This window comes from Myotis nattereri (assembly GCF_964212035.1).
Source record: "Myotis nattereri genome assembly, chromosome: 3".
Classification (NCBI taxonomy): Eukaryota; Metazoa; Chordata; class Mammalia; order Chiroptera; family Vespertilionidae; genus Myotis; species Myotis nattereri.
Window position 1 is genome coordinate 44,918,934 of NC_138077.1, and position 20,237 is coordinate 44,939,170.

Below are 20,237 nucleotides of genomic sequence, written 5' to 3' on the forward strand. Positions count from 1 at the left end.
TTGCATGACTGCGAGGAGACACTGATTACCCTCACTTCCCTCCGCGAGAACCTTGTGGACCAGCCCCTGCAGAATCCAATGAGACCCTCTACACCGACGGGAGCAGCTTTGTAGAGGAAGGTACCCGGTATGCGGTATGCAGGGTGGCAGTAGTGACATGAGGAGGAGTCAGGGGAGATCTAAGAAGCCCTGGTGAGCGCCCCAGCACTCGTCCTGCCAGACCTACCCAGGGACTGCAAGGATATATCTCCTCACACTGCCCTTACAGGAGGCCAAGGAAGTGGCTAAAAGACCAGTAGGGCCCCTAGAAGTTCTTGTAGCCCTACCAGCGCGAAGGCTCCCAGAGAAGCCTACTCATCTGCCAGAGGAGCAGTGGCTAGCTGAGAAACTAAGGGCCCGGGAAGAAGAGGCTGGATGGCTAATTCTGCCAGACGGGAGGCCTATAGTGCCAGAAGCCCTGGGGTGGACCATTGCTTCCCAGGCCCACTAGAGCACCCACCTGGGGGGGACGAAGCTATCAGAACTACTGGGAAGAGAATTTTACATCCCAGGGCTCCAGAAAATATCCTAAGACTTGGCTAGAGGGTGCCAAGTGTGTGCCCGGGTGAACCAAGGGCTCCCTGTTGTCGCCGCGTCGGGACAGCGATTCCGAGGTCAGAACCCCGGAGAACACTGGGAAGTGGACTTCACCGGGATACCAGGAGGACAAGGAGGGTATAAATACTTGCTGGTTTTCATTAATACCTTCTCTGGCTGGCCTGAGGCATACCCAACCAAGGCAGAGACAGCACAGGTAGTAGTTAGAAAACTCCTCACTAAAATTGTCCCCCGGTTTAGCCTACCACTATATATGGGGTCCGACGATGGCCCGGCATTTATTGCCAAAGTTACAATCCATAGTTAAGGCCCTGAGAGTTACTTGGAAATTGCATTGTGTTTATAAACCACAGAGTTCTGGAGAGGTAGAGAGGATAAATCGGATCTTAAAGGAAACATTAACTAAGTTAAAATTAGAGACTGGCGAAAACTGGGTAAGTCTCCTTCCTTTTGCCCTCCTCAGAGCTAGGTGTACTCCGTATATAAAAGGACTCACCCCTTCTGAAATTATGTTTGGCAGGCTGCCACCTCTTCTTCCCCGCCTAAAGGAGGAAGAAATTGCCCGGCTGTCTACCCGAAATTTGCTTAAGTCCTTACAGGCTTTGCAGAGCAGCGCCACGTCAGCACAACGGGTGATGAGAGCCATACGGGAGGAGGACGTGCTGTGATCCAGTCCAACACAGCCTGCCTTCTCTCTGGGTGATCTCGTCTGGGTGAAGCACCACGACCCTAGCAGCCTGGAACCTAGATGGGATGGCCCCTACCAGGTGGTGCTGAGCACTCCAACCGCCATCAAAGTGGCAGGAAAGAGGCACTGGAAATTGTAACCCCGTCCTCCTCATGCCTCTCACCTGGTGAACTGACCAATGGGAAGGAGAAAGACATGGGAACTAAGACTCTATGTCAGCGGCCGAGCCAATTCTTCACCATCAAATGCCGGACTCTTCCCCGGTGGCTCGACCCCTACATTGCCAAATGCCTCCTCAATTTCATATCCTAGAGGAGAGCACTGAATCAAAGATTTGATTCGGGCATAAGACCAATAGGGAATGTGCTAGGGTGAGGGACTGCGGCATGGAAGGGTTACAGAATGTTACAGAATGTGCTGGGAGGGGGGACTGACCTATGGAGGATTGTGTCAGGGTTAGGAACCATAGAAGAAAAATTGCTAGATTGTCTCAAAAAAACAATGTGTTATGATACGCTCCAGCCAGGTGTGACTCTGTTTACCCCCCCTTTGTTCTTATGAACTTTCTATGAACTTCTAAGGTAACACTGTTGTGCTATAAAGGATCATACTGCACCCTTGATCTCGGCCACATGCTCCGAATCTCCCAGAGGGGGAGATAGGCGCTGTGGTCAGCTGGCCAGCTTAATAAAAGGCTCTTAAATTTAAATTCTGAGTCGGTGGTCTATCTTGTTGAGCCAACCCATAACAGCTTCTGCTCTTAGGCCTGGGGCAGGCTGCTCGCGGGGCTGCTGCTCCTTGGACAGGAGTGGGCTGTTCACGTGTCTGTTGCTTGCGTGGTTGCAGTGCTCTGGGCTGAGGCCTTGGGCCAGTCAGAGGGGAGCATACTTCAGAACTCACAGGGGCCTGCGCCCAGGGTGGCTGGAGACTTGTTGACCATGGGACCACAGCTGAGGTAGCAGGTCCCTGGCAGGGGTGTCTTTCTCCAGGAGTCCTCTGCCTTTCCCGGCTCCAAACCATCTCCCAGCTGAATCTCCTCTGCCAATTCAGGCTGGATATTACTCCTTTCAGCTACTCACCCTATCAACTCTGGGACAAGGCACGGGACACGTCTGTCTATACCGCCGCCATTTTATCTCTTCTACCATTATTTTAGTGAGCTTTCAAGAGAGGGCAGAGGTTAAATATCAATCTTTTAACTTAAAAAAAAAAATCAAGGCTTTCATATATAGGGGCAAAAATATCCCCATTTAAAGGGAGAGGGCAGGGTGAAGCAAAGGTGGGTCATTGATGCCCCCAGGATCCTAAAGAGTCCACTTAGAGTCACAAACCTTTCAGAGTTCCCTGAGAAGCTTTGAAACCCGATTCCCACAAGTTAGCCTCAGGGATTGCCCAGGGGGCTCTCATCCCTGTTGGCTCAAGCAAAGCATTCAAAAGCAAGCATTTTTGCTTAATACCCTCCAGATCAGAAAGATAAGTGTCACATGATCTCACTCATGTAGAAGCTGATGAATAAAATAAACTGATGAACAACATAGATCCAGAGAAATAGAACCATGGAACAGACTAACCAATTTCAGAGGGCAGGCAGGGTTGGGGGTAGGGGTAGGAGAAATTAACTGGGGAATTTATATGCATATATGTATAGCCCAGGGACACAGACATTAGTGTGGTGAAGGCTTGGGAGGGGTGGGTGTGAGGCAGAGGGAGTCAATGGGGAGAAAAAACCAACCAAACAAACAAACGAAAAACAACAGAGGGAACATTTGTAATACATTCAAAAATAATTTTAAAAATGATCAAACAAAACAAAAGCAAGCATCTTGCAATAAATCATTTAATTCCTGTGCAAATCCTCCCCCCCCCCCCCGCCCCCGTGTTTTTACCTTTAGGAACCCAAGTCAGAGCAAAGGAGGAGGGCAACCAAAGTTAGAATATACACATCCCAAATAAAAATGTAGTAATTATGCCTCAATACACATACCCTGGTGCTGTCTATCTCTCAGTGGTTCCCACTGTTCTCTAGTATACTTACCTCTATATATTTTTTTTAAATTAAATCTTTATTGTTCAGATTATTACAGTTGTTCCTCTTTTTCCCCCCCATAGCTCCCCTCCACCCGGTTCCCACCCCACCCTCCGCCCTCACCCTACTTACCTCTATCTTATCAATTAATATAGAAATTAGCATATTGATTCTACTTTTTAAATCTCAGAACCTCATTTAGTTCATGTGACAGGTTTTTTGTCATTATTTACTTTGAAGTGTCTAATTGATTCAGCAGCTAATCCCATGTTAGAGATAGGCAGGAAAAGACAGGAAGCTTCCCATAAAATACTCTGCCTTCTACTTCTTTTGGCATGCCAGGAGCTCAGTCCAGAGCACCAGGAGGGAGTTGAACGAAAGGGCGAGTCGTCGCGGGGCCTACGTGGGCCGGCCGCTGGGCCCCATGAGGCACAGCCTGACCACGCTGCTGGTGGCCTCGGGCACCGACTCCCCAGCCCACGGCGGGAGCCCGGCGCAGGTCCCCACCCGCCCGCCACCCCCGGACTGGACCCTCGTGGCAGCAGCGGCAGCAGGGTGGGGCCCGTGCCCTCGCCCGAAGAGATGGAGGAGGCGATCGCCGGCGCCCCCGGGGACGAGACGGAGGACGTGGACTTCCTGTCTGGGCTGGAACAGGTCGATCTGCTGGACCCCCGGCAACCGGACTGACCCCTGGAGCCCGGGCTCAGCTCGCCCTGGGAGGGGCGAGGACTGTGCCCTCCATCTTGCCCTGAGTCCTCCATTTTTGGGCAGAGCCATGTGCTCGGCGGGGGCTTCTTCCCGGAGGCCCAGGCATCTGCTGGCCACGCCCAGGATTTCTCTGGACTAACCAATGATAATCAAGGGAAGTGCACGCCATCAATATGACTACATCCTATGTAATGAGACACCAACTCGCTCCTGGCCAATCGGCGGGGCCCACAGTCCCCTCCCCTGCCCTTACTATAAAACCCACAATCCCATCAGGCCTCGTGCTCTCGGCCACTGGGCTTACCGTTGCATCGGTGAGTGTGGTCGGGAGCCGAACTAGTTCGAAATGTAGGACTCTTTGCTTTTGCATCGGACTAGATGGCTCCGTGGTGGGCCCTTGGGAATCTTGAAATCTGGGCACAATATTTAACAACTGAGTTTACCATAGCACCATCTTGTCCAAGAATGAGGTTTTGAAGTGTATTTAGAATTAAATCTATTAGAATCATGTTTCATTTTAGCTGTCAAAAAGACAGCTAGACACAGGGTCCAGGGATTTCTTTTAATCCACTAATAGAGAGACATCAGATTATATAGAAAGGTAAGTGATATCAGGCATGGTCAGGTAGTTCAGTTTGTTAGAGCATCATTCCAATACACTAAGCTTAAGGTTCCATCCCTGTTCAGGGCACATACAAGAATCAAACAATGAATGCATAAATAAGTGGAGCAACAAATCTCTCTCTCTCTCTCTCAAATCAATCAATCAGTAAATAAAATAAAATAAAGCATCTCAGGAAAATTTTTGGTGTTTCTTATTGAACCTAACCAGAGACAGCCTTATAAATGATCTATATATATAAAAGGCTAATATGTTAAGTGTCCATCTGATTGGTAGCTATGATATGTACTGACCACTAAGGAGCAGATGCTCAATGCAGAAGCTGTCGAGCTTCAGTGACTTGGCAGCAGAGTTTCATGACACCCTGCAACCAGGGAGTAAGGAGCCTGATTTCTTGTGGGGCCACATGATTCCACCTTTGACCATGGGTCATGTTGTTGCTGGAGCACTGTAGGCCCTGAATCTGGTTTACTGAACACTTTCACTTGCGTTCCACATCCTGTATGATAGCAACTTTGCAGAGTGCCCTCTTGCACTTTGGGACCCCTAGGGGGATGTCAGAGAGCTGGTTTCAGCCCGATCCCCACAGGCCAGGTCGAGGGACCCTACCTGCCAGAGAGACCCCACTTATTCCGCAGATGGCCCCTGGAGCCATGGCGCCACTCCAGGTGTGGGATGGCCCTTCCAGCCATGGCGCCACCCCAGGTGTGACTGGCCGGGGAGGCACCGCAGAAGGTTGGCTCCAAGGCATATTTGCCCTTCTCACCTGGTCCCATCCTGTTTTCACTGCACCGGCTACCTTCTAATTAATTTTCTTTCAATGTGTATGAATCTGTTCACTGGGTCAGTAGTAATTAAATAAGACCATTTCTCCACCAGTCTGGTCTCCTTTTTCCTGGTATCACCAGATTGTCCTTAACCTACTGTGGAGTACAATGACCTGCCTAATACTTTGAAATTTTTGAGGAAAATAACCCCAATGCATCTATCTTCCCCTCATGGGGAAGCAATTAGAAATGTTATTTCAGATCCAATTTAACTGGAAAATTGAAATAAGTGAATATTCAGGGGAACTTGGCTGTTACCTACTAAAACCAAGTTACTACAGTTTTTATATTACACCCCTATTATTTGTACTAAAAAAAAAAAAATACTAGGTAAGAACCCCCTGGAGCATTAACTGTTTCTACTGATGGTTCATCTAATGGTAAAGCTGCTTATCATGCAATGAATTCAGACTGAGTCATCCAGACCAGTCATACTTCTGTGCAAGGAATTGAATTAGAAGCTATCAAGACTGCATTGCAGGATTTCCAAGAGCCTCTTAATATTATTTCTGATTATGCCCATACTACTGTCCTGGTAAACAGAATTGAGATTGCTCAATTAAGATGGCTCAGTGACCAAAGTCTATTTAGACTATTTAAACAGGTACAGCAAATTGTACAGCAAAGACAATACCCCTTTTATATTACTCATATCAGGGCTCATACCACCCTGCCTGGTCCTTTAACAAAAGGAAATGCATATGCTGATCAATGGTTGCTTTATTAAAACAGGCCACAGAATCTCATTAGCTTTTACATCAGCCTGCCAAAATGTTGTCTAAAAAATTCTCAATCACTCCACAGCAGGCAAAACATTATCAAGGAATGTCCCACTTGCATGTTACATCTGCCTCAAGGGACTAAAATAGGAATTAACCTTTGAGGATTGATAAGGGACCATATCTGGCAAATGGATGTAACATACTACACTCCGTTTGGACGTCTTGGGGCATTGTGTGTCTCTGTAGACACCTTTTCAAAGGTTTTGTGGGCCACTGCATCTATAGGGGAAATGGCAAAACAGGTCATTAATCATTGCCTGGCTGCTTTTGACATCATGGGATTTCCAAAAATTATTAAAACTGATAATGGACCTGCATACACAAGCTGTCATTTCCAGCAATTTTATAAAAAGTAGAAAATTCAGCACATTACGGGAATACAGTGGGGCCTTGACTTACGAGTTTAATTCGTTCCGTGACGGACCTCGTAACTCAAATTACTCGTATGTCAAATCAAAAAGTGAATGAGTGAGACACGTGATGCTGGGCTGATGTTGTGGCATTTACTGTGACGTTCGCTGCGCCAACTAGCGGTGGGGTATCTGAAGCTGGCTTGTAACCCGAATTTTAGCTCACAACTCAAAGCAAAAAATTGGCCGAGAGATGGCTCGTATCTCGAAAAACTCATTAGTCAGGACACTCGTAAGTCAAGGCCCCACTGTACCATACAATTACCAAAGACAGGCAATTATAGAACACCATTAGTGGCTAAAATCCAAACTTGAAAAACAAAAAGGGAGAATAGTGGTGAAATCTGTAAGCAGACTACACCAAGCCTTAATTATTTTAAATTTTTTCACTTGTAACACTGATGGGAAGACACCTATGGAATTACTCTGGTGTCAGAATAAGCCAAAGGAAAATGGTGTCGTTAAATGGAAAGATCCTGAGTCTGGTTTATGGAAGGGTCCCTTTGTTAACTATTTATCAAGGATATGCTGGTGTATTTCCAGAAAACTCCTCCAAGCCCATGTGGATTTCTGCAAGGTATATTAAATTTCAACGTGGACCTCAGAGAGGAACTCACCACACTAATGAGGACCTTGCATCTGGAGCCTCATCCTGTACCTGTGGCTGCAGACAATTGACTACTCCAGCCAAAGATAGTAGTCGTCCCAAGCAATAAGCTAAAGATAAGAAATAGAAGGAGAATGAGACAGAGGGGAAAGTCCAAAGATGACTTGGGGGATTGTAAAGAAGCCTTGCCACACTAACAGTCATTAATTGTGCAATGGTACAGGTTGCCCAGGACAAAGGTCAGACCTGCATTGTCTTTGCCCACCAATTGTCCACCTTCCAGGACTTGAATATTGTTCCTGTCATATCACAGGGGACAGTGATTGAGAAGGGGACCCATAAGGAACTGATGGCCCAGAAAGAAGCCTACTACAAACTAGTTCCTTAGATGCCTGGCAGCAATTTAAAAAGAACATAAAAGAACTCAGTCCTTTTCATTGGATCTCCTTACATTTGCATCTTATCATAACCACTATTGTCTGTTTCGTTCTTGTTCTTATATGTTCATTTCTAGTCTGCAGATATGGAATGAAGATTCTTAAAAGGATTCAAGCCCTACAGACGACATACACTTTTCAAGATTTATTAAGAAAACAAAAAGGGGGAGAAGCAGGAAGCCACCACTTTCCCAATACGAATGCACGTAGGCTGATGGACCTTGGGCATTAGCAGGGCAGTGTTGAGATAGCAGTGGCTCAAAGAAATTTACTGACCTAATAGCCTCAAAATAAATGTGTACTGGACCTTATTGATCTTTATTGACCTTAGAGATGGTCTGTCTGCTACCTGTTTGCTGTGCTTAACTGAGGGCAAGATGTGTATCTAAAATTGAATAAAAAGTAGATAAGGCCAGGCTTCAGTCTGCCTCTCCAAGAGTGAAGTCTACACCTGGCCCCCCTTGCCTTCTAAATTCATATTTCCTGTATAGTATTTTCCATTGTGCGTCAGTCCCTTCTTCAGATCCTGAACCCCTGCCACAAAAGGTTGTGGCAGTGAACATTCAGTTGACACAACAAAAATGTATAAATACTCTTTAATCAATAGTGTGTGTGTGTGTGTGTGTGTGTTTAAAAAGTCTGTATAAAATTCTCTGCTGTGATATACTATAGCAAGGGATGGTTTTCCTGTTTTAACGAAATGAAGACATTCACTGCAGCTCTGCTTTCCATGCTTTGGATCACACTTAGATATTCCTACACTGTGAGTCCCATAGACTTCAATGCTACTGAGCCCCTGGCTAGGAATGCTCTAGACCTGATCAATAAAGGATGTTCGAATGGCTACCTTTTTCAGTTGCTTGGTGTCACTGATGCCCAGTTGGACAGAGCGGTAAGGAATTGCCAATGGCACAGCTAAGTTGGGAAACCATGCAACAGGGGCAAGGGTGACTCTACTGGTTTGCACAATGGAATGGCCTTGGTCAGGGTTTTCTGTTTGGTTTCTGCTGCTGCTTTAGAATGTTCTTATTTTTTTTTTCAATTTAATGTCAGTTATTAGTATGTCCTTGACTATGAATCAATTTTTGAATACTTATAAGGACTGATGCTGACTCCAATCAAATGCTAAGTGCTGTAAGAGTAAAATTATAATGAACTGTAATTCTTGCTCTTAAAGAAATGAGAATCAGCTTACACATTCACACACACACACACACACACACACACACACACACACACCCTGTATAAGGTAGGATATATTTAAGTGACCGAGTATTATAGATGCTGGACAATCTAATGAAAGGAGATCTATTACCATTGAATAAGAGAATGCTTCATTTGGAGAAATCCAAATGAAGCAGGATTTGAACAGAAAGATGGGTTGGGGTACAGGCATTCCAGGGAAATTTCAGGAATACCAACTTGATGTGGGTAAGAAATCATGCAATACCTGACTATTTAGTCAGGGACACTGACCTTTTGTCCCTTAGATTATTAAATGAAAAAAGAAAAACAGCCAACACACCAAAGCCGTCCAATGTGAATTAATCAAAATTATTCCTTTGTTTTGTCAGATCGGCAAAAAATATATATATTTGTGTGTGTTTGCACCAGAATTTTAGTAATTAGTTTATATGTGCCATGAGATGAAAATTTAAAAATCACTGACATAGATTATATACTTATTTGGAATAGATTTGAGGGCTTGATAGAGATGAAGGAGGGAGGCCTCTCTTCCCCACTCCCCAGAATAACCTACCCTTTGGAGGAACCACTAAAATCAGTTAGGTCAGACAATAGAGCACCACAGAAGACAAGCAGATAACTTGATGTTTGTTAGAGTATTAGATGTGGAGGCTCTACAGGTTGCAGAAAATGAGTGCAGGGCCTCAGGATTCAACCAGCAACTTAGTGACTACTAGTCCCAGTCCAGGATCTCTGCCACATTATAGAACACAGGATGAATTGGCCCAGGGCTACCTCTGAGTGGGGTCAGGGAGCACAGTGTACCTGGGGAAATGGATGCAAGAAGCACGGGCTTGAACTAGAAAGTTATATGAAGTGTTCAGGAATGAGGAAATGAAGACAGACCAAGGCGGTGGGATTTATGGCAATGGGAATGAAGAAAAGACAAGAGACATTTCAAAGAAAGACCATTCAAGGCCTGGTGACTGGATAGCAAAAGCAAAGAAAGACATCAAAGCTGATGTCACATTTTTTTAAGCCAAAGTCTACGGCAGGAAATAATTAATGGTGTCATTGACAAAAGGCAAGATAAATTGAGAGAGGTAGATGGTTTGTAATAGAAGAGCTGATTTTAGGGTTGGGCAAGTTGAAATTAAGGCAAAAAGTCAAGTTCAGGAAAGAGCTGGGTGAGAGGACACAATTGTGCATACAGATTGGAGCTCCTGAAGTGGTTGTCATCCGTTATAATTTCTAGGTTTACACCTTCAACATTTTCGCCCAAATAAATGGTGCTATTTACTGATTGTTTTTTAAAGCTCATGAACAGCAGTAACATCATGACCAGTTAAAAAGAACATTTGCAAGTAACTTTTTCAAGCTATTTATTCAAATAAATAGATGAAATGACACCAAAGTAGACATCTGCAATGATTTGGAAAGGAACAGAAATTCTGTTTAAGAAATCAAGACATTGTTTCTAATGAAAACATACTGGGCTCCCACGTGTTACTCACCTGTTGCTTTCTTGGAATTTTTCAGGAATCCACAGATGTCTATTATTTAGTCTTAGATGTGAAAGAATCTGACTGTATAGTCCAAACCAGGAAACACTGGGATGTCTGTGAGCCAGATATTTCTAGATATCCATCTTATATAGTAAGTAAACATTGTACCATTCTCCTCTTTTTATTATTCTTGACTTCTGTTTACTCTGTTGTCCCAGGGTAGCTGTATGCCACAGCAACAGAGGAAGAGAAGTTTCTGTCTTTTGACTCATGAAGATAATGTCGACCTTGAGTAATATTCTCTTGAGAGCCATACGTAGGAACCCAGTTCAAGACATCTCAGTGGGGCTTGTTATAGCATGACCAGCTATAACCTTGGGCAAATCGCCTAATGTTGCTAGATTTCCATCTCCTCATCTGTAAAATAAGAGGAGGAGGTTGGAGTAGATAAACTCTAAGGTCCTCTCTGGCCCTGACAGTCTATGGGTCTGGAACCTATGAACTTGTAATTGTGTCCCATGAAGACTGGTCCATTGAGCACTAGTAGCCAAAAGGGATTAATTGCAATTATCGTGAGGAATGGGACCTTGTGCTGCTTTGCACATGGGTAATCAGATTCCAGGCTGTCTGCCACAGGAGAAGACCACAAAGATGAAAAAGCACAGATCTAATATTTTAGTTCCAGAAAATAAGACACTTACATACCTATAAATTTAGCATTTTTTTCTTCTTGAAAATGTTTGAGATATGGCCATGATCTGTTTAAACAGTTTATCTGTGGTTCTCATGAGTGTTTTGGGTGCTATGGCATCTAACTCACAGAAACAGATTAAGAAAATACAGGTTTGAAAGAGGATTTATTGAGGAACCACAAATAAATTTTATAAGATAATAAAGTACATTGCATCACTTTTTTATGTCTTCATATTCAACCCGAAGAAAGCAGTACACAATGATAAACTCCTCTTTCTTACAGGTGATTGGACAGTTTAAGGCAATAGCTACAACACATCTGAGTGAATTTCAGGGTCTTACAGTGAATGACTTCAACTGTACCACAAGCTCTGGTATGATAATCTGTTAAAATACTACTTAGTTCTAGATAGATATAGACTTCAATAATACAGTGGTATTTAACATACAATACTATGATGTACATATCAAAAGTAAACTCTACTTATGCTCATGGAATTGATTATTACTTTCTCTCCTGAAAAGAGTCGCAAGAGGGTTTCCCCTGTTATTGATACATTTTTCACAAAATTAAATATGTAAAAATAGAGAGCTACATAAGGCAGTAGAGCATCATTATAGAGAACATGGGCTCTGTCTGGGGTCAGATTGGCTTGAATTCAAATCCCAATCTCATAATTTACAAGTTGCATGGTCTTGAGGGAAAGTTACTTAACCTCTTTAAGGATTCCTCATGTGTAAAATAAAGCTAATATTAATATTAGCTCTTTGGGTCTTCGTTAGTATTAAATAAGATGCTCTGTGTAGTACACTTCCAAAGTACTTAGCAATATATTGACTTCAACATGTAAAACTTATGTATTAATGCTACAGTTTAAACAGCAGTCTCATTTAATCTCATAACAAGACTATGAAGATTATGAGACTTTCTAGTTTAGAGTTAAAGGAGGTTCAAAGAGATTAAATTGCTTGGCCTCATAAAACACCCCAAATATGGTGAACTTAAACCTGCCCCACCAGTGTTCTTTTTATGTACTTTCCCCAAAAGAATTATCACAGAGTTCCTTTAAAAATAACAAATTTCAGCATAATTCAATATACAAAAATTCAACAGCCAAGCAACTCCTACAGGAGTTTGCCTTAAAGAAGACTGAGCTGTATCTTCTATTTCTGGGCAAAACTTCATTTTAATGATTGCCGGGGTCCATCCCCAGCAGGTCCAGGGGTTCCCAAAGGCGTAGACGGAGTCGGCGAAGAAGGAATGACACGGAGACAGCGTTCAGTTGATCAGCAGCCTAGCCAGGATCTCCAGCCAAATTCTGGTCTCGATCTCCAGAGAGGTTCTGCTGTTTATTGTCTTGTTACATCCGTATTTATCCCAGTTGATTTTAATCCTGTCAATTTCTATTACAAAGGTTAGGGAGTTTCTTATCTCCATTCCAGGGAGTAAAGATTATGTAGCTTAAGCATGATTGTTTGTAGTGATTAACTACCCGCCTGGCACTTAGTTAAAGAGTTTCATCCCCTCCCTGACTTCAGGGAAAAATTCCTACCTGGGGAAACAACCTTTCTAGGAGAGGCATCCCCTCCCTGACTTCAGGGAAAAATTCCTACCTGGGGAAACAACCTTTCTGGAGAGGTGACCTTGGTTAAAACACACAGCGCTAAGGGGAGCAAACATATTAAGAACAGTATGCTATATACGCCAGGTCCCTTGAAACATATGCTCTGCAGATGTTTCTTTTCTGCAGCGACTGTGTCAAGCAGCAAGGATGGACCGGCTTCCGGCAAATGATGCTCTCCCTCCTTGGCAGAGATAGGAAGAATTTATTGAAATAGTCACACTTTATGAATTGACTTTATCAATTCACCCATCTGTAATACAGGAGCTATTGTTATTGTTTCCATCATGCATATATGTATTAATTCATGGCATTGACAATGCTGTTTAGCTACAAAACAACCATTTCTTTTTCCAGTCTTTTCTGCATTGGCCAATACTAAAGCCCTGTACTCTTGGATTTCTTTGAGGAGACTGAGGTCTACAGAAAACAGCAGAGAAAGTCCTTGAGATGTACAAAAAGGAGAATGGTGACTTTGCCTCTTTCAGAGTGGACCAAGTGGAGAGAGTCAGCCGAGGCGTGAGTTTCCACTAATGTCCAGCTGGAGTCTGAGGACCCAGGCTCCAACCTCACAGGAGAAAATTCAGTTGCATTGACCCTCTCCCCACTGGTCTCCTTGGGCCAGATGATTTTTATTTTTATAATTTTTAACTTATCGGTAACATTCAATATAATATTAGCTTCATGTGTACACAAATTCAAAAAGATACATGCATCCATACATTCATTTCAGCATTATTTACAATAGGCAAGATATGGAAGCAACCTAAGTGCCTACCGATACATGATTAGATAAAGAATATGTATTATATATTTATAATAAAATATTACTCAGCATAAAAAGGAATTAAAACTTACCATTTGTGACAATGAAGAAGGTATGATGGCAAGTGAAATAAGCTAGACAGAGAACCACAAAATCCAGCTGCTTTGTTTGTTTGTTTTAATACAATAGCAACTTTACTTGTTGTAGTGTACCCCACAAATCACAGAAGGATGCCTCAAGAAGTCAAATTAAAGAGTCACATTTATTGCAATCCGGGACTATGAGGGGCCATTCCCAAATCTCATAGCAGCCATTTGGTCACAGTTCCAGGATTATATAGGCAAAAAGTCACACAGGTATTGATTACATCTCAGGGTTTGGAATGAGGCACCTGGCTCACAAAAAAGCAGATTACAGAAGCAGAATTAAGCATGTTAATTACAGTTTCAGGTCTCGGGGTCACTGAATTGACAGAAATACATTATCTAGAGCCCTTGGGTAACCTGGGTTAAACTTAGGCATGTTATCTAAATTACAGTTTTGGGTCTCTGGATCACTGGGTTGATAGAGACACATTATCTAGAGCCCTCGGGTTTCCGGACCACTGAGTTGTCAGGACAATTTAGAGTAATTGTGCTGTTCTGGTCTCGGGACCACTGAGGCAGCTGGAACGCACCACCTGTGGCCACTAAAACAATTTAGGGTAATTGTGCTGTCCTGTTTCCCAGGTACAGAAGAATGTGCTTCGATAACCAGTAAGATCACAATCAATGGGATAGTCACGTTACAACCAATAAGGCATTCAATCGAATGGGATGATTTATACAACTCAGAAAATCAAAGTAACTTTTCTATTGTTAAGCAAAGCAAATAGGTACCATACTTTATACTGAGGTGTAATTGACATTCAATAAATAGCACATATTTAGTTAGAGTATACCATTTGATACTTCTAACATATGTATATACCAATGAATACAACACCACACTTAAGATAGTGAACATATCTATCACCCCCAATAATTTCTTGGACCCCTTTGTTATGCTCCCCTCTTGACCAACCCTCTTGCCTCCTCCCCTGGGCTGCTGGTGCCAGTCACCAGCTGCTTTTTAAGTTGGGATCCCGGTTGCGTTTCAAGAGACAGGCAGCAGACAACATGGAACTGCCCTCCTGAAATTTTTTTTTAATTTTTGGAGTTGTGGGGAGTGTGATATCAACAGAGAGGGGGGGAACCCAAACAAAAAAGAGCAAAATGCAGGAGAGCATGGTAGGGTTATGAGTCATTAAAATCATAGTCCTAACCTCCCTGTATTATGATGGAAAACCGAGGCTCAGAGCAGCCTCCTCCCCACGCCCCGTGGTGTGGCTAGAGCCACCCAGCCCTTCCCCGGCCAGGCTCTCCAGTGCCTCCCCCACAGCAGTCTATGGGACAGCTAGTTCATGCTGTCTTGTTCTTTGAAACCACAAAGTGAAATAGATTGTGGTGCATACAAGCAATGGGATAAATACAATGCAATTACGGACTAAACAGAACGTTTTGGACCTATACGCCTCGGGAAGAGTTTCAAGATATATTGCTAAGGGAAAAAAGTGGTTATAGACCAATACTTAGACTATGATCCCCTTTATATTAAACAATTAGATATATGTGTATATACACAACATAGTTAGACAAAGGCTAGAAGGAAAAGCACACCAAATGAATGATGGTGGTACCTCTGAGAGGAAGAGGCTGAGATGCAGGAAGAATGACTTTTCACACTATGCTTGATTATGTCTGTACTATCTGAGCCTTTTCAATCAAATAGTATTCATCTTATCACTTGATAAATTTTAAAAAGGCAGAGGCAATAAGAAAAAATGGCACATATTGGTGAATCCTGATAGTGCCTTTACAATATAATGGATAGTAGGTATCTACTGGCTTTTTAAAAATGTTCCTGACACTGCTTTGATCAAATTTGTTCTATAGAGGAGGGAGAAGAACCAATTACTATATTGACTTCTCTGTGAGGAACTGCTCTAGTCACCATTTCGCAGGCACCATAATGTGAGTATAATAGATGAGTGTGAAATATTAATAACATTTGGAGACTACTTACTATGTGCCAGATACCCTTGTAAGGGCTTTACACACATATTAGCCTATTACCCCCACCGCCACCCTATGAACTAGATAGCATTTTTATTCCAGATTTACCTATGGGTAAACTGAGGCATGGCGATAAAACTGAGAATATTATTTTATAAATATACATGATATATACCAACTTAACAATGAGGTGTTTGTTCGTTTGTTTTTTTAACTCATTAGGATTAAAGACTTAGCTAAAACTAATAACTAGAAGGTATTAAGAACCTATACTCATGGATGGTTTCATTCAATTCATCTCATTCACTCCTCACAGTGACCACATTTGACAAATGGGAAGGTAATGGACTCAGTAAAGTAAGGGTCTTGCCTAATGTTCACAACCAAGATGCTCAGGCCAATGGGATTTCCCCGTACTCATGTATAAACTGATACTCATGTGCCTGCAGGAAGTGTTATGAATGATATGCAGCATTTTTATAGCAACCTATAGTTTAAAAGCCACTTCCATATATTATTGCTTTGTTGGAGCCCTGTGACCATCCCATTGACCCCAACAAACCCTTAACTATAGTGGTGTGGAGAATACAAACTCAGTGCAGAAACATGGAGGCTGGAGAAAAGGAGCTCATTGCTAAATGTTTTAAAGCATAATCTCATTTAACTAAGCCCTCCCACAACCTGAGGGTAGATAGTACTGAACTCATTTTAGAAATAAAGACTGAGTTTCAGAAATTTTATGCAACTTACCTAAATCTCATAGAACTAGTACATGATGAGGCCAGGATTAGCATAGGGTTTCTGACTCTAAACCTGTACTCAAAATCCTTTTTTGTTGTTGTTTTTTGTTAATCTTTACCCAAGGATATTTTTCCTTTGATTTTTAGGAAAAGTGGAAGAGAGAGGGAAAGACAGTGAAAGACATCGATGTGAGAGAAACACATTGATTGGTTGCCTCCTGCAAAAGCTCTGACCAGGGCCCAGGGCCAGGCAGGAATCTGCAAACAAGATAGTGCTCTTGACCAGAATTGCACCCGGGACCCTTTGGTCCACAGGCGGATGCTCTATCCACTGAACCAAACTGGGTAGGGCTGTACTCAAAATATTATTGCTTAGCAATAGCCTCAAAAAATGAGTTTTCCTCTTGTAACTTTGACAGCTGGGTTTAGGGATCTCTGGGGCATAGCCTCGGAACTTAGGGTAGGGCCAGAAGACAGTCTCTATGACAGGGTCTGTGCAAACCCGTTTTTATAATGGCTCCCTTCTTTCCAAGACTTTCCTCCAAGGTGCTTGGTTAAAGTTGTACAAATCTCTCATCTACACCACTCTTCTTTTTCTCTAGACACAGGCAACTCAGGTCTTCACTGCAGTAGAATTGGTCTAACAGAGAGTGAGGAACAATGTGGGAGTGGAAGGGGGTGTCGGGGGAGGAGGCCCATGCTCTGCTTCGCCCCTGGGAAGGCAGGGTCTCTGACAGCTGCTGGCAGGGGGCGTCCGTTTCGAGGGTCTGGCTGTAAAACCCAGACCTTAGTTTTAGCTCTACAGGAGGGATGTGGAATGTTCATGACCAGCCTCCCACCCTGAGGTCCAGGAGGCAGGTCATTCCCAGCTGGCTGCCCTCATCCCTCCAGACCCCCACCCCCCACCCCCAAGCTCTCTGCAGTGATGACAAGTACTTATTGGAAACAAGCAAATGGTTTTATTTTTGGTACAAAAAACAAAACAAAACAGAATGTACAGTATTATGGAAAGCAAGTGTTGAAAACTAGGAAAATGAAGCCCCCTTGTGAATACACAGATCAGCTGTGCCCCTAACTGGGTCATGCGTGACACAAAGGTCTCAGGGTCCAATGCAAAGGGCTTGCCCAGGTGGTCCGACTCCATTCCCGGACTCTAGTTTCCAGGACAGAGAGGATCCCATACCACAGAACAGAACTGCGGAGACCAGCTCTAAGTCCCACAGCCTAAGGCAATGCTTGCAGTGCTTCTGGGCAAAGAAACGCTGCTGAGATGCTGGGACAGGGGGATCAGTTTCCAGATCATTGCCTCTACTCCCACCTGGGGTCTGTGATGCTCCCAGCTCTACCCCTCCCTCTCCCTCCCATGCCCCTCCCAGGTGAACCACAGATGGCCCTTCCCATCCTCCACCCTCCTCAGCTCCGATGGCAGGTAGGGAGGGTTGGGGGTCATTCGGGGAATCTTAGGGCCTCGAGGAAGTGCCGCTTGAAGAGCCAGAGACAGTGTATGTCCACCCGCCCCCCTGGATGAACCCAATAATACAGAGGCCTCATGAGTGCGTGTTTAGAACCAGTTCCCCACCCTCCCTTCGATTCTGCCCCTGGGTAACTTGGCTGTTTTGGGCAAGTCGACCTCTGGAGTGTTAATTCTCTCTCCTTTAAAATAAGAACAGGAGTCTGGTGGGCGTGGCTAAGTGGTTGAACTAGACCTATGACTCAGGAGGTGAAGGTTTGACTTTCTGTCAGGGCACATGCCCAGGTTGTGGTCTTGATCCCCAGTGTGGGGCATGCAGGAGACAGCCAATTTATGATTATCTCTCATTATTGGTGTTTCTATCTCTCTCTCCCTCTCCCTTCCTCTCTGAAATCAATGGAAGATATCCTATATAATAAAAGCCTAAATATGCATATTGTTCCCTTGACCAGGAGTTCCACTGTGAGTCTGACTGCTCTCTATGATGTGCACTGGCCACCAGAGGGCGGTGCGGAACATGGTGGGCATGGCCAAGGAGGCACTGGAAGCAGGGCTGCAGTGGAGGCTGCCAGCCCCAAAAGGCTTCAGGGACCACAGGGGCAGGTTGGGCTCACTGTGGGTTCGCTCCGGAGCTGGTCTGCTGAGTCCGGATGGGAGAGAGCACGCTGCTCGCCTGGCTTCCCTGCAGTGCCTCTGGGTGACTCAGAGGCCCGTGCTGCACCCCAGCCCACGGTGTCTAGCTGCACTCACCACATCTCAGTGTGGGGATTTGGGCGCCGTGACTCAGGGAGAGGGGGGCAAGTGGGGACCCAGGGGCCCAGGTGCTGCCCAGGGGCCAGAGGTCAGCTGGGACCTGCTCTTCCATGCCAGAGACTCAAACTTCAATCACCAGCCAGGCTTAGGGACGGTACCCATGCATGAATTTCTTGCACTGGGCCTCTAGTTTATTATATAAAGATATGTAAAATAAAATACAAAACAAATTTGTATGAGAATATCTGTGTAGAAACGTTTGTTCTACACACAAATATTATTCACAGTATTTTTTATATCAGAAAAAAAGTAATTCAAATATTCATGGGACAAACCAAGAAGGGGGGCAGGTTTATCACCATGGACATGGCTGCACAGATTTTTTAAAAATATTAAAACCTGAATAAGGATAGTGAAGAGGTCAAGTGCTCATCTTTTAAGGAGTAAGAGATGCTTATATCATACAGTCTCATAACTCTGTTGAGAGCCTAAATTATAAGGCACAAGTTTTTGAAATGTTGATCTACAGATGAGTAGTATTCTGTAATATAATTTTATCACTTTATATGAAAATGAAAAAAATAAATATAATAAGAAAATTTTTGTGGTGTAACATTACATATAAAAGAACCATCCTTTACTCTGAGATTATCTTTCTGACTGTTGTTATATAATATTATTGCTATTGTGAAATGATGGTGCTAGATGATGATTTTTGTTTGTATTTTAAATGCCAACTTGCCTCGATAAAAATTTGAGAACCCTTCTTTGATATTCTACTTTAAAAATTTATTTCTGCAATCCAAAAGTATGGATTTAATTGAATTAAATCAGGTTAAACATCTAATTTCTTCTTTACATGATGATAGTCACTTTTCTGTGTCCTTCACCAGGAACATAGAAACATCAGTGATGTTCAACCCCATTTGGACCATGCCCTCCACTCTGGAGTCCATGGGCATTCCTCTGCTCACAAGCCTTCATTTACACACAATAGATCCAGAGATAACCCATCCCCATAAGTCACATAAACCTGGATGCCCACCTCCTCTGGATGACAAAAATTACTCAGACAGACCACCACTTCAAGCAGGAGCTCCTTCAAGACTGTCCCCTTCAAGATGTCATCACTTCCATTTTGGCACCAATGGCACACATGCACCCCCTCATAATCATAGTTCCAATGAGCACCATTCCCATGGACATCATCCTCATGAGCATCATACTCATGGACACCAACCCCATGGACACCATCCCCATGGACACCATCCCCATGGACAGCATCCTGATGGCCATGGTTTTCATGACAATGGACCCTGTGACCCACCACCCCATAGGCAAGGTCCCCAAGATCACCATCACTGGGGCCATGGCTCACCAACCTAGGCACTCAGAAGAAAGAGGTCCAGGCAAAGGACACTTTCCCTTAAAATGGAGACAAATTGGATATGTTTACCGACTCCCTCCATTAAAGAAAGGTGAAATTCTTCCTCTTCCTGTAGCCAATTTTCCCAGCTTCTCATTGCCAAACCACAACTATCCTCTAAAGCCAGAAAATCAGCCCTTCCCTCAATCAGCCTCTGAATTATGTCCAGGGATGTTCAATAGTGAATTTTCACAAGTTTCAAAGTGTTTTGAAGAGACATTTCCAAAACGAAATCTGAGTTTCTTGAAGAATGAGTAATGTTCTGAATTAGAACCATAA

General features: G+C 43.7%; 2 pseudogenes across 2 annotated transcripts; both read left to right on the forward strand.

The window, feature by feature from the left end:
• The first annotated feature begins 8,404 nt into the window (after positions 1-8,404).
• On the forward strand, positions 8,405-13,243 carry LOC308515339 (histidine-rich glycoprotein-like; annotated as a pseudogene). Its single transcript has 4 exons — positions 8,405-8,596; positions 10,429-10,545; positions 11,371-11,461; positions 13,067-13,243. The product of its transcript is annotated as a histidine-rich glycoprotein-like (transcript).
• A 335-nt stretch (positions 13,244-13,578) lies between these two features.
• LOC308515340 (histidine-rich glycoprotein-like) lies at positions 13,579-20,216 on the forward strand (annotated as a pseudogene). Its single transcript has 2 exons — positions 13,579-13,587; positions 19,426-20,216. The product of its transcript is annotated as a histidine-rich glycoprotein-like (transcript).
• Positions 20,217-20,237: the final 21 nt, after the last annotated feature.